Source organism: Arachis hypogaea, chromosome 12 (assembly GCF_003086295.3).
Source record: "Arachis hypogaea cultivar Tifrunner chromosome 12, arahy.Tifrunner.gnm2.J5K5, whole genome shotgun sequence".
NCBI lineage: Eukaryota > Viridiplantae > Streptophyta > Magnoliopsida > Fabales > Fabaceae > Arachis > Arachis hypogaea.
In genome coordinates, this window is record NC_092047.1 from 15081875 (window position 1) to 15101756 (window position 19882).

Here is a 19882-nt window from a genome sequence, read left to right on the forward strand (position 1 = left end):
TTTAGAATTAGGGTAAAATTCAAATGAGTAATATAACAATTTTATAAAATTAAGAGCAATAGGATAATTGAAAACATAATTTAATCCAACACTAATATTTATTAAAAATACTATTTAACTATCCATTTACAAATTATTTTCAAATAAATAATTCTAATTCGATAACTATAAATAATATAATTAATTTTTTTTACTCATGAAAATTAAAGTATTAATTTCTAAAATCACAATTATTTAAATCAAATCATGTAAATTTTTATTATTTTACGAATCCTAAACTTTATAATTTAAATATGAAAATTACCCAATAATTGTATAGATAAAATTTTTAATTTAATTATCAAAACTTGATTTAGTTAGCTTTAATAAAATAATTTCTGAAATTAAAATCTTTAATGAATAAATAAATCAAAATTAACTCATAATAAGATTTTTCGAAAATTTTGAGTCTTACACATTCAAACGCAAAATTATTTTCTAATGTAACTTTTGATTCAGCTTATCAAAATATATCTAAATAAAATTAACCAAACTGGCCAATACAATTTAATAAAGATAAATTCTATAATGTCTATAACTTAATATTTAATTTATTTTTTTATGATAAATTTTAAATATTTAATAATTATTTATTTTTATATTTTAAAATTAAATATTAATTTTTAATCTTTTTTAATAAATTAAGCAAACACTTTTAGATACCATAATAATTACCTTTAACAAAATCGTAGTCAAATGATAAAATCTGTTTATATATCCATAAAGTTGGTCATTTAGTAAGCACATCCATTTACTTTTATGATCTTCCATCCATATAAGAATATATTCCCCATAAGCAGACCCAATATGATGACCATACACTAAAAGGAATCATATCTATGACATAATTGCCTTCTCTTTACAAGATGATGTTAAAGACAATTCTCCCACAATGCATCAAATCAAAGATAAAACAACAGACAAAATAGGCAATGCTTATCAAGAGACTCATGAAACAACAAAACTCTGTAGCCTCATCATTACAGTTTGATAAATCTGCTTATTTTTCTTCTACTGAAAAATTACATAAAAATGATAATTAAACAGCACTTGTGTTATGTGAGGTCAAAGAAACATTCACATCTTATTTTACAATATTCATGGAGATTCTGAAGCCTACAAATATAAATCATAAGCCTAATAGTTATCAGTTATCACGTAATAAAGCTTCCACTATATGATCTGCAAAATTATACTCTCACAGCTCATGTTCTCTACAATTCCCAAAATCTGAAAAAACGGTTAAAGATCTCATATGAAAGGACTGAAAAGGTAGTATGCATTCAGGGTTTTCAAAAAATATGTAAACATCATATCTGGGTAAGGAACAATCTATATATCAATGCTAATAGCCTTTAGGAATTATTCAGCTGTCATCACTCGAATTGTATTATGAAACAAATACAAAAGCACACATAAAAACAGACCATATAAGCACAAATGAATTTGTTTCAAGTACACGTTTGAATATAAGATATTCTTCTCATCCTTAATCAAAATAATTCACAGAAATAAGCCATTAGAATTTACAAAAGCAAGACACTTGCTTTCATAACTAAAAACTAATTCCAACTAATGCAACATAGTGATTCGACATAATTAGAAACTACAAATAATCTAATGAGGGATGTCCATAGAAAGCACAAAAACAATGTAAATAATGCATTCATTAAAAAGAAATTTGAAGATTTTTCTCTAAAATAATTGATACGATTCTCCGATGATGCAATTTTCTAACTAAAAGGATAACATTAATATCTTTCATTGGTTCTAAAAGAATTAAGTCAGATAAGGTACCAATCGTATTAATTCTAACAACACAAGATAGAAACACGACTCAAACCACCGTAGAGACTCTAAGTGGAATGCCAATATGAAATGGGTGAGATAACAATTCAAGTTGTTTATTGAAACGAAACGCAAGATATGGAGATACATATGAATAATGAGAATCCGTATCAAATAACACTCGAGCATCCAAAGAACAAACTTGTAAAGTATATGCCACTATTGCATTAGAAGCTTGAACATCCTGACGTGTTAAAGCGTGCACACGTACATGACCTCTTTTTTTCTGACTTCTTCCTCTGTTATAAGTCTTACTCCTATCACCTACTCCTCTACCACTAGGACCAGAAGAGTTCCCAATAGACATAGCTGAAGATGATGACATTGGTATTGTAGAATGTGTAATACCTTGAGAAAAGTCTTCTCTAGGATTAGGACAATCTCTTCTAAGATGACCAGATTGGCCACAACCAAAACATACTCCAATGGCCTTGAAACATATACTAGAATGGTAACTCTCACACTGCTAATAGTAGGGCTGAGCTGGCCTTGTCTGATTTGAATCCTGTGCACTAGATTGAGAGGTACCTCCAACAAAAGGTCTTGGACTCAAAACACTCATGGGAACAGATCCAGAAGAAGCAACCCCACCAAAAGATGTTTGAGGATGAGCTCGATAAACCGAATAACCTTGTTTATTATTAGTCTAACCATGATGAAACTGAAATTCTCCTGAACTAGATCCACCAGAAAATTGTCCCTTCACCTTGGACTTCTTACCAACATCCTTATAAGCATTTCTCTCTGCTATCCCAGCTTCAATTCCATAAGCAGAGTTTAGGACGTCCTTGAAAGACATGCGTCCGACTTCAGGCATAAGAGTGATGAACATAGGTTCTGCCAACCCACGAACGAACCGACGTATTTTCATCTCTTCTGAATTCATCAAGTATGGAGCACTCTTAGAAGGTCTAGTAAACTCCTTAGCATACTCGATCACTGTCATATTCCCTTGCCTTAATCTTTCAAAGGCGATTGCATCTTCTGCTTGCTTGTTAGAGGGATAAAATCGAGTAAAAAACTTTTCGGTGAACTCTTCCCAAGAAGGAGGAAGAAGTCCAACTACTTCTTTGCTCTCAATAAGAGATTCATACCAATATCTTGCTGAACTGCGCAAGCTGTAGGATAATAACTCAACAACTGATTTTTTGGTACACTTGAGAGACCAAATAGCTTTCTTTGCATCCTCTAGATATTGTTGTGGATCTTTATCCAAGGAATCTTCATTGAAAGTAGACGAATTCAACTTCAAATACTTCTCAATTGGCAGCTCTTAATCCCCAAACAATTGATGAACTCTTTAAGACTGAAGATTTTGCACATTAGAAAGTATCACTTCACCCCTATTTTGATTTGTTAGGACTTGTAATTCCGTAGTAAGGGTTTGATTCATTCCCCTTAATTCAGCTGCCAAGTCTGCTTGAGCTACTCCTACTGCAGGATTTTCTTGAACTCCCTCACGGGGTATCTCTTCTTCGCGCCTATCAGCTATCCTTTGGATCCTTGATCTTTGTCGAAGTACTCCAAGTGGCGAAAAAATTGCCCTATTGGATTCAACCGTATCAGGAGCATGAACAGCTCCACTATGTCTTTTCTTAGGTGACATCTTTTAACTATGGAGTAAGTAAAGTGATTGGATCACAAACGACATATGTATATAGAGTTCAAAAGACAATAGGACAGAGAGAAGAAATTATGAGAACAAATGATTGAAGACAACTTCCTATAAGCCTCTGGTAACATCACACCTTATGAAAATGAGCCGGCTTCCATTTGCACAATTGTGATCTTACTAAAGGACACTTGCTCCATATTACACAGAAAAACCGCTAAGGCTCTAATACCAACTTTGTTATGGCCCGAACCAAGCCATGACTAACGCTGAAGGGACAAGTTCCTCAATAAACCAAATGACCAAATTTTCAGAAAAATAGATAGAATCTCCTCTATTTCTAGAATCTTACCAACATGAATATTATCTTCCTATATCAATAGTAAACATCTATTTTCGAAGACAACAACATATTCCAATCATATCCACAACCCAACATGTCAAAAGTCGAATAATATATACTAAGTCGATAACTAAAGTATATAGTTAAATCCATACGTTTTACATAACCAAGTCATAATTATTATCTAAACAGTTCGAGATTCAAAATAACATAACCCATATGAGGATCCTACCTGTGGCATATGAAGCATTAACAAACTCTAGGTTTTTACATAAAGGTTCCATTACATATCACATATCCCTTGAAAAGAAGAATGACTCACCGAAATGAATAAGATCTACTGTGGGACGAGTGGAATGGAACCTGAAATGATACCTGTATGTGAAAAATATGGAAATATGATAGGGTGAATTTTGCAACTGAACAAACATTATATCTATAATCCACACGAGACAATACAACTTTTACCTTCAAAGTTATATTTCTTTCAAAGATGAGAAATTCATATTAATTAATTACGCAAACAAATAGATAAATAGTTAAGCGAAATGAAATAAAATGAGAGTCTCGTTCCAAAAGTCAAATCAAATCAAATATTACACACTTAAAGCGACTTCACCTCTAAGGGTAGCCGTTTTTTCTAGTGTGCCTGTACGGTATAACAGATCCAATGTGTGGCCTACATGATAGGCTAGTAACGCCCCTGCTAGCTGAGATCTGAGCCAAATGCATCTAGATTAATATCATAACCGCTGTTAACTACGGTTTTCTAGTCAGAGTCTCCCAAACCAATCCAAACTAAATCACATATAACCATTTCTAGTATTTGTAACATATTACTAAATTTCATAAAAATAGGGTATATATAAGAATGCATACTAAAAATTTAATTAAAGTTTAACAAAATCAAACAAGAAAACATGGTATGTTTTATGAAATATATAAATATCGTCCTATGTATATTTTTATAAAATTATAAGTTTTTTAGAAATCGATATCCATTCCAAATATTCAAAAATCACATCAATCAAATATTTTCAATTGCTAAAAATAATGATTCGATTTAAATATTGATAATAATATACTTAAAAATAATTATAGACATAATATTCACTTACAATTTGATTCCAAAAAATCGGAAGCAACTCTGAGCGCGTCAACGAGCTACCAAATAATATCCAATAACTCTACAACTCTAGAAATATGACATAATGATATTTGTGAGTTATTAATGATATTTGTCAATTAATATAATTTTACTCATTTTGACAAAAGCTCTAAATTTTTTAACCTAATAATTCTAATTTCATATTTTGCTATACTCACAAGTATGGAGATGACAAAAATTAGAGATATAGCTAATTATTGAATTAAAGAGTTACTTTGACACCTTAATAATAATTAAAATTCAAAAATTAAATGCTTTCTTCATTCATTAAGTTGAACTCCTTGATTTGGGATTGTAAAAAATAAATTTTTTTAGATATAAATAATATATTAAAATGAAGATAAAATAGAAGGGTAAAATGAAATTTAGTGTGTTGTAGTTGGATGAAGATTTTATTTTTTTGGAACAAAAATGATAGAAGGAAAGAAATGATAAAGGAAAAGAGAGATTTTGATTTGTAGGAAGGAAATGAAAAAAAAAATGAGAGAAAAAAAAACGAGTGTGAAGAATCAGGAGAAAGCTGGAGAGAATAAGAAAAAAGGGGTTTAAATGGGGGCATGTGCCCCACGTGACTAATACTCTTTTTTTTTTTGGGTATTATAACTTGACGAGAATAAAGTGTTTTAAGAAATAAGTTCAACTATTTTTTTAAATAGGCACTCTTTTTGTTCTATTTTTCTTTGTATTATATCTCAACTTTTTTTTTTACTCCTTATGCCGGTTTTTCTCTTCTTCCTTCTTCTTTTACATTATTGCTATCATCTTTTTTTTTTTATTTCTCTACCTCTAAAAAAAAGATAAAAAAAATATATATAAAAAAATAACAAAAAAAAACTACCACATTAAAAAAATATTTGTATATTTTTTAAACAAAATTTTTATATTTTTCAATTAAAAATTTATGTTTTTAGTTTTATACATAATTTTTATTTTATTTTTTAGTTTATCCCTCTTGACAATAAACGCACAAATTTAAAAAAATATATGTAATTTAATAAACAGTAACATAAAAATTTCGCATGAAGAAAGAAGAAAAAAAAATAAAAAGCTAAATAACTTCTAAGTGACTAATAAATTTTATTGGCACGGTTAAAAATTTTAATGTTATTTTTGTTTTTGATAACTATTAATTAGTTAAAAAAATTTTATGATTAAAATTTTTTTTATATCACAATTAATAAATTTTAATATTATTTTTTGATAAATTTTATATAATTCAAAATTTTTTTTTCTTTTTTATTTTACTTTCTCATAATTATTCTTATTTCACCCTTTAAAAAAAATAAAAAAGAGAAGAAAAAATTAAACGAAAAAAAAGAAATAAAAAAGTGTAATGATTTTGTTATATTTTAGATGTTATTTTTTTACAATATTTTAATATTTCTTTCTATTAAATTTTAGATGTTCTCTTTTGTTAAATTTTTTTTTATATATTTTTTTTTGTAATGGTTTTGGATTTTTTTTTATTATGTTTTAAAATTTTTTTTCGGTGAATGATGGCAGCGAGAGGCGCACGACACTGCAGAATTGATGATCAGTGAGAAAGTGCACGACGCTATAGAATTGATGATCAATGAAAAAAGGCAAAGTAGAAGAGGAGTGCTGCACTAAATCAGCATTTTGTTAATGTAAAAGAAAATTGTTATAATTTGGTTTATTTGTTAAATTATTGGTAGGAGAGGGTGTTAATTATTTAGAGGTTTTTTATATATAAATTTAATTTTATATATTGACAATATAAAATAGTTTTATACAAATATTTAATCTCATATTATCAAAATTAACTAATTTTTAGATCTACTATATAAGTAATTAGGCGATTATATCAATCTCTTAACATTATCAATACATTAAAATTAATAAAAATACTTAAAAGGCAAGAAACAATCAACTAAAAAGCAATCCAAATATTATATTTGCATTTCTTAATTATCATTGAAATAATTAAATAATATTAGATGTAATAAATGCATAATTATATATGAATGTTACTTGCATAAAATTATGAATGTTAATTTAAACAAAATAACTTTGAGTTATTCTCTTTCTAGCATTACAATAAAATTAAACTCGTTTATATAGTACATTGTATACAAGTTTATAAATTAAAAAAAAATGAAAAAAAACTATATTTATATCAAAATTTAGCCACTAAATCAACTATCATATATATTTGTATATAAATACATGTGTTGTTTAATTATTTTTGTATTTTATACATATAGTATAGATAAAAAAGGATATGTTTTTAGGTGTGTTTCTTATTTTCTTTTTTTTTTTCTATTTTGGTTTTGTTATTTTTAAAAACTTTATGAAAAATAATAAAATGAAAAAATATTTTTTTACGAAGCATTAAAAATAAAAATATAAACCAAATAAATGCTAAGAGATTAAAAATTCTTGAATTCTAAATTTTCATTGTACGCGAAACCAAATAAATAAATAAATCGAGAGATGTTTAATTTGTCATCCCAAATTAGTTTTCAAAACAATAATAAATTTCAATTTAGTACTAAGAAGAAAGGAAACTTAGACCATTATGATTTTTATGTTAAACCTTATAAGACATATGAGATTCATCTCACCACATAACATATGTTATTTACATTGGATAACATCTATCATTTTAGTCATCAATTGACAAGCGTTCACCAAAAGAAAAATTTTAGACAATACCTTAAATAACAATTGATAAAAGTCAAATCAAAGAAATAAAATAGACAAGGTAATTATACCTCCCATAAATTGTTGGAACGTGAATGCAAGAATCCATTTTCAGGAATTTTTTATTTTTAAAATTAAAAGTTGTCTATTCAAGTGCTGGCTTGCTGAAAATTTATTAATTAATTAAGTTAAATTAAAAGTATTCCTCTAAAATGATATATTGAAAAAGAAACTGTTTCAATGAAACTCAACTTACAAATGTGGCTACAAATCAACCCAATTGCAGAGAATAAGTGAACGCATTTTGATCACAAGCCAGATACGTGAAATTGGTGATCAATCAACTCCTTAGTAATTATTCAGTTAAAAAGCCTGACCTGAATTGATTCCTCAAGCTGTAAACTCTTCTCTGTCCTCCGAAGGATCAGATTACCGTACTGTGGGAGAGGCCACAAGGTACCCTGCGGCCATGACTCTCCATAAGTATGAGGCCTTCGAACTTCTTTTTTTGGAGTTACAGTTGGATCCATAAAAGTGTAGTAATAGAATCCAAAATTCTTTTTTATTATTATAATTTTAATTATTTTATTAATATCTTTTTTTAATTCTTTATTTTAAATTATTAAATATTTCGAAATAGAACTGAATAAATATGACTTGCATCATCTGGTTATATTTTTATGAGGTTTTTGTCAAGAATGAGCAATTTCTCAATAAAATAGTGTAATAATAATCAATGTGTCATGGATTCTAAAAAATACTACTTTGAGTATTTGTCTTGCATGAATTTCAGGAAAGAAAGGAAAAACAAAGAGGCTGAGATGAAGAAAAGAAGTAAGGTGTGTCACCGACATGCCTACGAATGTGTCAAGGATGTGGCATGCTGGGCCAACAAAACAGAGACCCTCACAAGATGAAACAGAGCTGGTGTGCCTTTAGGCGTGTCCCAAATGTGGCACACCAAGCTTCTACTCAAAGGCGTGTGAGAAGGAGTGGCATGACAACCTTTTACACTGCCATGGGGCGTGCCATCGGGCGTGGCACACTGGGTCAAGTCTCCAGATAAGGTCATTAAGGTTAGCAAAACAGGCATGTCCACAGGCATTCTCGGGCATGGCACACTAGGCCAAAATCCAGAAACTCTCCCAGACCTTTCCAACAAGAGCGTGCAACTAGGCGTGTAATATGGCATGGCACGTCAGTGATTTAATCTCAGTGTATCCATGAGCGTGCTTGAAGAAGTGGCATGCCAACCTCCATCACCAGCGTGTCCACGGGCATTCTTGGGCGTGGCACGTTGGGCAAAAATTATAGAAGCCTGCCCAGACCTACCCAACAAAGACGTGCCACCAGGCGTGTAATATAGCATGGCACGCCAGTGATCTACTTCCAGCGTGTCAATGGGCGTGTTCGAAGAAGTGGCACGCTGGGTATAAGCTCTAGGAGGTCCTTAGCAAAGGCGTGTCACCAGGTGTGTGAGATAGCGTGGCACGCCAGACACCTGCAACGGGCGTGCCACCAGGCGTGGCATGCCAGGTCTATTTTCCAGAGAGTGTTCCAAGAGGCAGCACAATGGGCGTGACTCAGGCGTGGCACGCCAGTTTTAAACATTTAGTGTAAAAATGGGCGTGACCCTTCAAAGTGGCACGCCAACCTTTAGCATAGGCATGTCTCTAGGCACGCCTTCGAGTGGCACGCCAAGCAGAACTTCCAGAGAAATGCTAAAAAAGTCACAACAATGGGCGTGTAACTAGGCGTGCTCGAACAAGTGGCACGCCAACTCTCTTGCACGGGCGTGGTCGTGGCGTGTATTATGGCATGGCACGCCAAGCAACAAGTCCAGAAGGCTAGCTAGGACGTGCTCGAAGGAGTGGCATGCCAACTCTCGAATCTAGGCGTGTCAATGGACATGCCAGGGAACGTGACATGCCAGGTTAAAATACAGAGGGGATTGAAGACCTGCACAACATAGGCACACCACCAACATGGCACGCCACTCAACACGCTCTTCACCCAGCAAATTAGACTCATCAAGAGTTAGTTAGAAATGAGTTTGCACTTGTAATTTGAGTTAATTTTAATTTAATTTAGTAAGTAGGAGTAGTATATAAACCTCTGAGAAATACTTTAAAGGGGGATTTTACTTTTGGCATTTTTTTCTTCCTTCACTTTTCAGCACTTTTACTTTCTACTTTTCATACTCCTCTTGGAAATTCATCACTTTGTACTTTTTTCTGAACTATGAGTAGCTAAATTCTCTTTTATTGGGGTAAGGAGCTCTGTTGTAGTTTGATGGATCAATTGTGAATTTTATTATCTTTTTCTATTCATCCTTCATTTGATTCACTAGAAAGATCTTCGTTCTTCAATTAAAGGGTTCAATTATCTTGGAAAAGAAGTTAAATCTACTTGGATCCTATGTGAACCTTGGAAAAGAAATCATAGGATCATGCTTGAAGCTCTTTCTCACAATTGAGTAGATCTGGGTTTGGATTTGATATAGTGACATGAAATCATTTCAAAGCTTGGGTTTATGAGATTGTGTGGCTCTAAATTAGGGACCAATCTGTTGGGAATAATACACCATTCCTCCTTAAGAAAATACCTTTCATAGAGAAATAAAATAGACACAATCACAACACAAAAATTTAACGTGGAAAATCCCAATTACTGGAGAGAAAAAAAACCACGGCCATTGTCAAATGACAACCAAAGAATATCACTATGTGAAAATTGTTACAACACATAGACTTCTTTCTCTCTAACACCGGCATCTCAGTACACCCACACTCTCAAAGCAAATATTTAACTACACCTCACAACACTCTCTAATCAAAGAGTATAGAGAAAAAGAAAAGTCAGATACAAGCTTTAAGTGTTTTCGACTGGTGCAAAAAATATGGAGAACTTAGCCTCATATTTATAGCCTAGGCCACCCATTCCATTTCCTATCCTAAGCAATGTGAGACTAATTCAACCAAATCCTAACAATCTCCACCTTGACTGAAATAGTCACACATCTTCAGCTTCTATAGTCAACACCGACAATTCTTTGCTGCCATTGTCTATACCGACAATAATAGTTCAGAGAACTATCATACTCCACCATGAAAGTATACTCACTTGGAATTAGACCACTCCAAGCATTTCGCCTTGGTACAGATCGAAACCTTGCTGAAAATTTATGGTGCAACTTCCAAATTGGCTTTTTCTGGAAGTTCTTCAGCCATCGACATAACTCCGCCACACACTTTGCATCTCAACGCCAACCAATGCCCGTGTGCAATTGTGGACCCGATTGCCACAACTTATCCTTATCCATTGTAGTGCGGCAATACCATGAGGATACTTCTTATCTTCTAGAGAACATCATCTTCTCTCATAGAGAGAGCAATATTGCAAGTATCAGATTGAGAGTCTTTTTCTGAAACCGCATTACTTGGACAATTTCTCTTTACATGCCCAGGCTTTCCACATTTCCAGCATGTTACACTCCTTCCACGATTTTCTTTTCCATAATTGTCACTTCTAGCTACAAGCGCCAAATTTGATGAAGTGCTACTGGTGCACGAAATTGTGATGTCCAGGCTCAAACTATTCCTGGCACGTGAGCAACTTGGTACGCGTAATCGTGATTACACATTCATAATTTGTCACAACTTCGATACAACTAACCAGCAAGTGCATTGGGTCGTCCAAGTAATACCTTACGTGAGTAAGGGTCGAATCCCACGGAGATTATTGGTATGAAGCAAGCTATGGTCACCTTGCAAATCTCAGTCAGGCAGATATAAAGTGATAATGGTGTTTTCGAATAATAAATAATAGAATAGGGATAGGGATACTTATGTAAATCATTGGTAGGAATTTCAGATAAGCGAATGGAGATGCTTTTCGTTCCTCTGAACCTCTGCTTTCCTGTTATCTTCATTCAGTCAGTCTTACTCCTTTCCATGGCTGGCTTTATGTGATACATCACCACTGTCAATGGCTACTTTCGGTCATCTCACGGGAAAATGATCCAATGCCCTGTCACGGCACGGCTAATCGTTTGGAGGCATCACCCTTGCCAATGGCTTCATCTTATCCTCTCAGTGAATAATATGCTCACGCACCCTGTCACGGCACGGCTATTCATCTGTCGGTTCTCGATCATGTTGGAATAGGATTTACTATCCTTTTGCGTCTGTCACTAACGCCCTGCAATCGCGAGTTAGGAGCTCATCACAGTCATTCAATCATTGAATCCTACTCGGAATACCACAGACAAGGTTTAGACTTTCCAGATTCTCTTGAATGCCGCCATCATTCTAGCTTACGCCACGAAGATTCTGGTTAGGAGATCTAAGAGATATTCATTCTAGCTTATTTCATGTAGAACGGAAGTGTTTGTCAGGCACGTGTTCATAGGGGAGAATGGTGATGAGCGTCACACATAATCATCACCTTCATCACGTTCTTAGGTGCGAATGGATATCTTAGAAGCGAAATAAGATGAATTGAATAGAAAACAGTAGTACTTTGCATTAATCTTTGAGGAACAGCAGAGCTCCACACCTTAATCTATGGAGTGTAGAAACTCTACCGTATGAAAATACATAAGTGAAGGTCCAGGCATGACCGAGATGGCCAGCCCCCAAAGTCTAAGAACAATGCATTCAAAGATGATCCTCAGATCCTAAGATGATCAAAAGATGCTTAATACAATAGTAAAAGGTCCTATTTATAATAAACTAGCTACTAGGGTTTACATGAGTAAGTAATTGATGTATAAATCCACTTCCTGGGCCCACTTGGTGTGTGTTTGGGCTGAGCCTGAGTGTTGCACGTGTAGAGGTCCTTCTTGGAGTTGAACGCCAGCTTTTGTGCAGTTTGGGCGTTCAACTCTGGTTTTGGCTCCTTTTCTGGCGCTGGACGCCAGATTTGGGTAGAAAGCTGGTGTTGAACGCCAGTTTATGTCGTCTATTCTTGGCCAAAGTATGGACTATTATATATTGCTGGAAAGCCCTAGATGCCTATTTTCCAACGCAATTGGAAGCGCGCCATTTCGAGTTCTGTAGCTCCAGAAAATCCATTTTGAGTGCAGGGAGGTCAGAATCCAACAGCATCAGCAGTCCTTCTTCAACCTCTGAGTCTGATTTTTGCTCAAGTCCCTCAATTTCAGCCAGAAAATATCTGAAATCACAGAAAAACACACAAACTCATAGTAAAGTCCAGAAATATGAATTTAACATAAAAACTAATGAAAAGATCCCTAAAAGTAACTAGATCCTACTAAAAACATACTAAAAACAATGCCAAAAAGCGTATAAATTATCCGCTCATCACAACACCAAACTTAAATTGTTGCTTGTCCCCAAGCAACTAAAAATCAAATAGGATAAAAAGAAGAGAATATACTATAAATTCCAAACTATCAATGAAACATAGCTTCAATCATATGAGCGGGACTTATAGCTTTTTGCCTCTTGAATAGTTTTGGCATCTCACTTTATCCATTGAAGTTTAGAATGATTGGCATCTTTAGGGACTTCAGATTTCGAATAGTGTTATTGACTCTCCTAGTTCAGTATGATGATTCTTGAACACAGCTTCTTTATGAGTCTTGGCTGTGGCCCTAAGCACTTTGTTTTCCAGTATTCCCACCGGATACATAAATGCCACAGACACATAATTGGGTGAACCTTTTCAGATTGTGACTCAGCTTTGCTAAAGTCCCCAATTAGAGGTGTCCAGGGTTCTTAAGCACACTCTTCTTTTGCTTTGGACCTTGACTTTAACCGCTCAGTCTCAAGTTTTCACTTGACACCTACACGCCACAAGCACATGGTTAGGGACAGCTTGGTTTAGCCGCTTAGACCAGGATTTTATTCCTTTAGGCCCTCCTATCCACTAATGCTCAAAGCCTTGGGATCCTTTTTATTGCCCTTGCCTTTTGGTTTTAAGGGTTATTGGCTTTTTGCTCTTGCCTCTTGGTTTTAAGAGCTTTTGGCTTTTTCTGCTTGCTTTTTTTTTTCTTTCTATTTTTTTTTTCGCCTATATTTTTTTTTTCTGCAAGCTTTGTTCTTTGTTGCTTTTTCTTGCTTCAAGAATCATTTTTATGATTTTTTAGATTATCAAATAACATGTCTCCTAGTCATCATTCTTTCAAGAGCCAACATATTTAACATTCTTAAACAACAACTTCAAAAGACATATGCACTGTTCAAGCATACATTTAGAAAACAAGAAGCATTGTCACCACATCAATATAATTAAGCTAAGTTCAAGGATAAATTTGAAACTCATGTACTTCTTGTTCTTTTGAATTAAAAATTTTTTTTTATTTAAGAGAGGTGATGGATTCATAGGACATTCATAACTTTAAGACATAGTTACTACTACTAATGATCATGTAATGAAGACACAAACACAGATAAGTACATAACATAGAAAACGAAAAACATAAGAAGTAAGAACAAGGAATGAATCCACCTTAGTAATGGTGGCGTTTCCTTCTTGAGGAACCAATGATGTCCTTGAGCTCTTCTATGTCTCTTCCTTGTCTTTGTTGCTCCTCCCTCAATGCTTTTTGATCTTCTCTTATTTCATGAAGCATGATGGAGTGCTCTTGATGTTCCACCCTTAGTTGTCCCATATTGGAACTCAATTCTCCTAGGGAGGTGTTGATTTGCTCCCAATAGTTTTGTGGAGGAAAGTGAATTTGAGGCATCTCCGGAATCTCATGGTGATGAGCTTCATACGCCTCTTGAGCTCCATGAATGGGCTCTCTTGCTTGCTCCATCTTTTTCTTAGTGATGGGCTTGTCCTCTTTAATGAGGATATCTCCTTCTATGAAAGCTCCAGCTGAGTAACATAGATGGCAAATGAGGTGAGGGAAGGCTAACCTTGCCATAGTGGAGGACTTGTCAGCCACCTTGTAGAGTTCTTGAGGTATAATCTCATGAACTTCCACCTCTTCTCCAATCATGATGCTATGGATCATGATGGCCCGGTCTATAGTAACTTCAGACCGGTTGCTAGTGGGAATGATTGAGCATTGAATGAACTCCAACCATCCTCTAGCTACAGGCTTGAGGTCCAATCTTCTTAGTTGAACCGGCTTGCCTTTGGAGTCAATCTTCCATTGAGCTCCTTCTACACATATGTCCATAAGGACTTGGTCCAACCTTTGATCAAAGTTGACTCTCCTTGTGTAGGGGCGTGCGTTCTCTTCCATGTATGGCAAGTTGAACGCCAACCTCACATTTTCCGGACTAAAATCTAAGTATTTCCCCCGAACCATTGTAACATAGTCCTTTGGATCCGGGTTCTTACTTTGATCATGGTTCTTGGTGATCCATGCATTGGCATAGAACTCTTGAACCATTAGGATGCCGACTTGTTGGATGGGATTTGTTAGAACTTCCCAACCTCTTCTTTGAATTTCATGTCGGATCTCCGGATACTCATTTCTTTTGAGTTTGAAAGGGACCTCAGGGATCACCTTCTTCTTGGCCACAACATCATAGAAGTGGTCTTGATGGGCTTTGGAGATGAACCTTTCCATCTCCCATGACTCGGATGTGGAAGCTCTTGTCTTCCCTTTCCCTCTTCTAGAGGATTCTCCGGTCTTAGATGCCATCAATGGTAATGGAAAAACAAAAAAAGCTATGCTTTTACCACACCAAACTTAGAATATTGCTCGCCCTCGAGCAATAAACAAAAGAATAGAAGAAGAAAAAGAAGAAATATGGAGAGGGAGAGGGAGATGTGGTTTCGGCCAAGAGGAGTGTAGAGGGGTGTGTTGTGTGAATTTGATGAAGAATGGAGGTCTTTATATAGGGAAGGGAGGGGGGTTAAGGTTCGGCCATATGGGTGGGTTTGGGTGGGAAATTGGTTTTGAATTTTGAAGGTAGGTGGAGTTTATGAGGTAGGTTTATGGGGAAGAGTGGATGGATGTGAGTGGTGAAGAGGTGATGGGGAAGAGAGATTGAGGTGATTGGTGAAGGGTTTTTGGGGAAGAGTGTTTATGGGGTTGTGTGAAAGAGAGTGGTGAGAAGAAGTGAGTGGAGGTAGGTGGGGATCCTGTGGGGTCTACAGATCCTGAGTGAATCCTGTGGGGTCCACAGATCCTGAGTGGATCCTGTGGGGTCCACAGATCCTGAGGTGTTCAAGGAATTGCATCCCTGCACCCATTAGGCATGTAAAAATGCCTTTGTACCCAACTCTGGGCGTTCAGCGCCAGGTTGGTGGCCATTTTGGGCGTTCAGCGCCCATTTGTGTGCCATTTCTGGCGTTGAACGCCAGAACCATGCCTGTTCTGGCGTTCAGCGCTCAGAAGCTGCCCATTTTGGGCGTTCAGCGCCAGAACCATGCTCTGTTCTGGCGCTGAACACCAGACAGATGCTCTTCCAGGGTGTGATTTTTCTTCTGCTGTTTTTGATTCCGTTTTCAATTTTTATATTTATTTTGTGACTCCACATGATCATGAACCTAAGAAAACATGAAAAACAAGAATAATAGAGTTAGATAAATAAACATTGGGTTGCCTCCCAACAAGCGCTTCTTTAATGTCAATAGCTTGACAGTGGGCTCTCATGGAGTCTCACAGATGTGCAGAGCTTTGTTGAGACTCTCCAACACCAAACTTAGAGTTTGGATATGGGAGTTCAACACCAAACTTAGAGTTTGGTTGTGGCCTCCCAACACCAAACTTAGAGTTTGACTGTGGGGGCTCTGGTTGACTCTGCTTTGAGAGAAGCTTTTTCTGCTTCCTCTCCATGGTTGCAGAGGGAGATCCTTGAGTTTTAAACACAAGGGAGTCCTCATTCCATTGAAGGACTAGTTCACCTCTGTCAACATCAATCACAGCTCTTGCTGTGGCCAGGAAAGGTCTTCCTAGGATGATGGATTCATCCTCTTCCTTTCCAGTATCCAGGACTATGAAATCAGCAGGGATGTAAAGGCCTTCAACCTTTACTAACACGTCCTCTACTTGTCCATATGCCTGTTTTCTTGAGCTGTCTGCCATCTCTAGTGAGATTTTAGCAGCTTGCACCCCCATAGATTCCCAGTTTCTCTATTACAGAGAGGGGCATGAGGTTTATTCCTGAACCAAGGTTACACAGAGCCTTAAAGATCATGGTGCCTATGGTGCAGGGTATTATGAACTTTCCAGGATCCTGTCTCTTCTGAGGCAATGTCAGTTGATCCAGATCACTTAGTTCATTGATGAACAAGGGAGGTTCAACTTCCCAAGTATCAATGCCAAATAATTTGGCATTCAGCTTCATGATTGCACCAAGAAACTTGGCAGTTTGCTCTTCAGTAACATCCTCATTCTCTTCAGAAGAGGAATACTCATCAGAGCTCAATAAGGGCATAAGGAGGTTCAATGGAATCTCTATGGTCTCTAGATGAGCCTCAGAGTCCTTTGGTTCCTCAGAGGGAAGCTCCTTATTGATCACTGGACGTCCCAGGATGTCTTCCTCCTTGGGATTCACGTCCTCTCCTCTCCTCACAGGTTCGGCCATGGTGCTTATGTCAATGGCCTTGCACTCTCCTTTTGGATTCTCTTCTGTATTGCTTGGGAGAGTACTAGGAGGGATTTCAGTGATCCTTTTACTCAGCTGGCCCACTTGTGCTTCCAGATTTCTAATGGAAGACCTTGTTTCATTCATGAAACTCACAGTGGCCTTGGATAGATCAGAGACTAGATTTGCTAAATTAGAAGCATTTTGTTCAGTGTTCTCTGTCTGTTGCTGAGTGGATGATGGAAAAGGTTTATTATTGTTAAACCTGTTTCTTCCACCATTATTAAAGCCTTGTTGGGGCTTTTGATCCTTCCATGAGAAATTTGGATGATTTCTCCATGTTGAGTTATAGGTGTTTCCATAAGGTTCACCTAAGTAATTTACCTCTGCTATTGCAGGGTTCTCAGGATCATAAGCTTCTTCTTCAGAAGATGCCTCTTGAGTACTGTTGGATGCAGCTTGCATTCCATGCAGACTCTGAGAGATCATATTGACTTGCTGAGTCAATATTTTATTCTGAGCCAATATGGCATTCAGAGTATCAACTTCAAGAACTCCCTTCTTCATAGGCGTCCCATTACTCATAGGATTCCTTTCAGAAGTGTACATGAACTGGTTATTAGCAACCATGTCAATGAGTTCTTGAGCTTCTGCAGGCGTTTTCTTTAGGTGAATGGATCCACCTGCAGAAGTGTCCAGTGACATCTTTGATAGCTCAGATAAACCATCATAGAATATATCCAGGATGGTCCATTCTAAAAGCATGTCAGAAGGACACTTTTTGGTCAACTGTTTGTATCTTTCCCAAGCTTCATAGAGGGATTCACCTTCTTTCTGTCTGAAGGTTTGAACATCAGCTCTAAGCTTGCTCAACTTTTGAGGAGGAAAGTACTTGGCTAAGAAAGCCGTGACCAGCTTATCCCAAGAGTTCAGGCTGTCTTTGGGTTGAGAATCCAACCATAATCTAGCTCTGTCTCTTACAGCAAAAGGGAAAAGCATGAGCCTGTAGACTTCAGGATCTACTCCATTAGTCTTAATAGTATCACATATCTGCAAGAATTCAGTTAAGAACTGAAAAGGATCTTCAGATGGAAGTCCATGAAACTTGCAGTTCTGCTGCATCAGAGAAACTAATTGAGGTTTCAGCTCAAAGTTGTTTGCTCCAATGGCAGGAATGGAGATGCTTCTTCCATGTAAATTGGAATTAGGTGCAGTAAAGTCACCAAGCATTCTCCTTGCATTGTTGTTGGGTTCGGCTGCCATCTCCTTTATTTGTTCGAAATTTTCAATCAAGTTGTCTCTGGATTGTTGTAATTTAGCTTCTCTTAATTTTCTCTTCAGAGTCCTTTCAGGTTCTGGATCAGCTTCAACAAGAATGCCTTTTTCTCTGTCCCTGCTCATAAGAAAGAGGAGAGAAAAAGAAAAGAAAAGGAATCCTCTATGTCACAGTAAAGATGTTCCTTATTGTTAGTAGAAGCAAAGAAGAAGAAATTCGAACACAGATAGAGGAGGGGGGTTCGAATTTGGTGATGATGTGAGAAAGAGATGTTAGTAGATGAATAAATAAATAGAATAAGATGAGAGAGAAGGGGGGAATTTTCGAAAATTATTTTTGAAAAGGAGTTAGTGATTTTTGAAAATAGTTTTTTTTTTTTGAAAAATGTTAGTGATTTTCGAAAATTAAGATTTAAAAATTAAAAAATTAATAAATTAAAAAGAAATTTTGAAAAAGGGGGAAGATATTTTCGAAAATTAGAGAGAGAGAGTTAGTTAGGTAGTTTTGAAAAGGTTAAGAAACAAACAAAAAGTTAGTTAGTTAGTTGAAACAAATTTTGAAAAGATAAGAAGTTAGGAAGTTAGAGAAGATATTTTGAAATCAAATTTTTGAAAAAGATAAGAAGATATTTTTGAAAAGATATGATTGAAATTGTTTTTGAAAAAGATTTGATTTTAAAATCACAATTAATGACTTGATTCACAAGAAATCACAAGATATGATTCTTAGAACTTAAAGTTTGAATCTTTCTTAACAAGCAAGTAACAAACTTGAAATTTTTGAATCAAAACATTAATTGTTATTGTTATTTTCGAAAATTTGGTATAAAAATAAGAAAAAGATTTTTGAAAAATATTTTTTTGAATTTTCGAAAATAACTAAGAATTTTGAAAAAGATTTGATTTTTGAAAAAGATTTTGAAAAAGATAAGATTTTCAAATTGAAAATTTGATTTGACTCATGAGAAACAATTTGATTTTAAAAATTTTTGAAAAAGTCAATTCAAATTTTCGAATTTGATGAGAGAAAAAGGGAAAGATATTTTTTGATTTTTTGAAATTTTTATGAAAAACATGAAAATTATGCAATGCATGAAATTTTTAGATCAAAACAATGAATGCATGCAAGAATGTTATGAATGTCAAGATGAACACCAAGAACACTTTGAATGTCAAGATGAACATCATAGACACAATTTTGAAAAAATTTTTAATGCAAAGAAATCATGCAAGACACCAAACTTAGAATTCTTTAATGCTTAGGCACTAAGAATTCAAGAATGCATATGATAAACATGAAAAGACACAAAACAAAAAATCATCAAGATCAAACAAGAAGACTTACCAAGAACAACTTGAAGATCATGAAGACCACTATGAATGCATGAAATTTTCGAAAAATGCAAGATGCACATGCA

The 19882-nt window shown here is 35.1% G+C and overlaps 1 non-coding gene across 1 annotated transcript; it reads left to right on the top strand.

The window, feature by feature from the left end:
* The first annotated feature begins 17948 nt into the window (after nucleotides 1–17948).
* Nucleotides 17949–18056, top strand: LOC112730909 (small nucleolar RNA R71). Its single transcript, XR_003166711.1, has one exon. It is a non-coding gene; the product is annotated as a small nucleolar RNA R71 (small nucleolar RNA).
* The last annotated feature ends 1826 nt before the right edge of the window (nucleotides 18057–19882 follow it).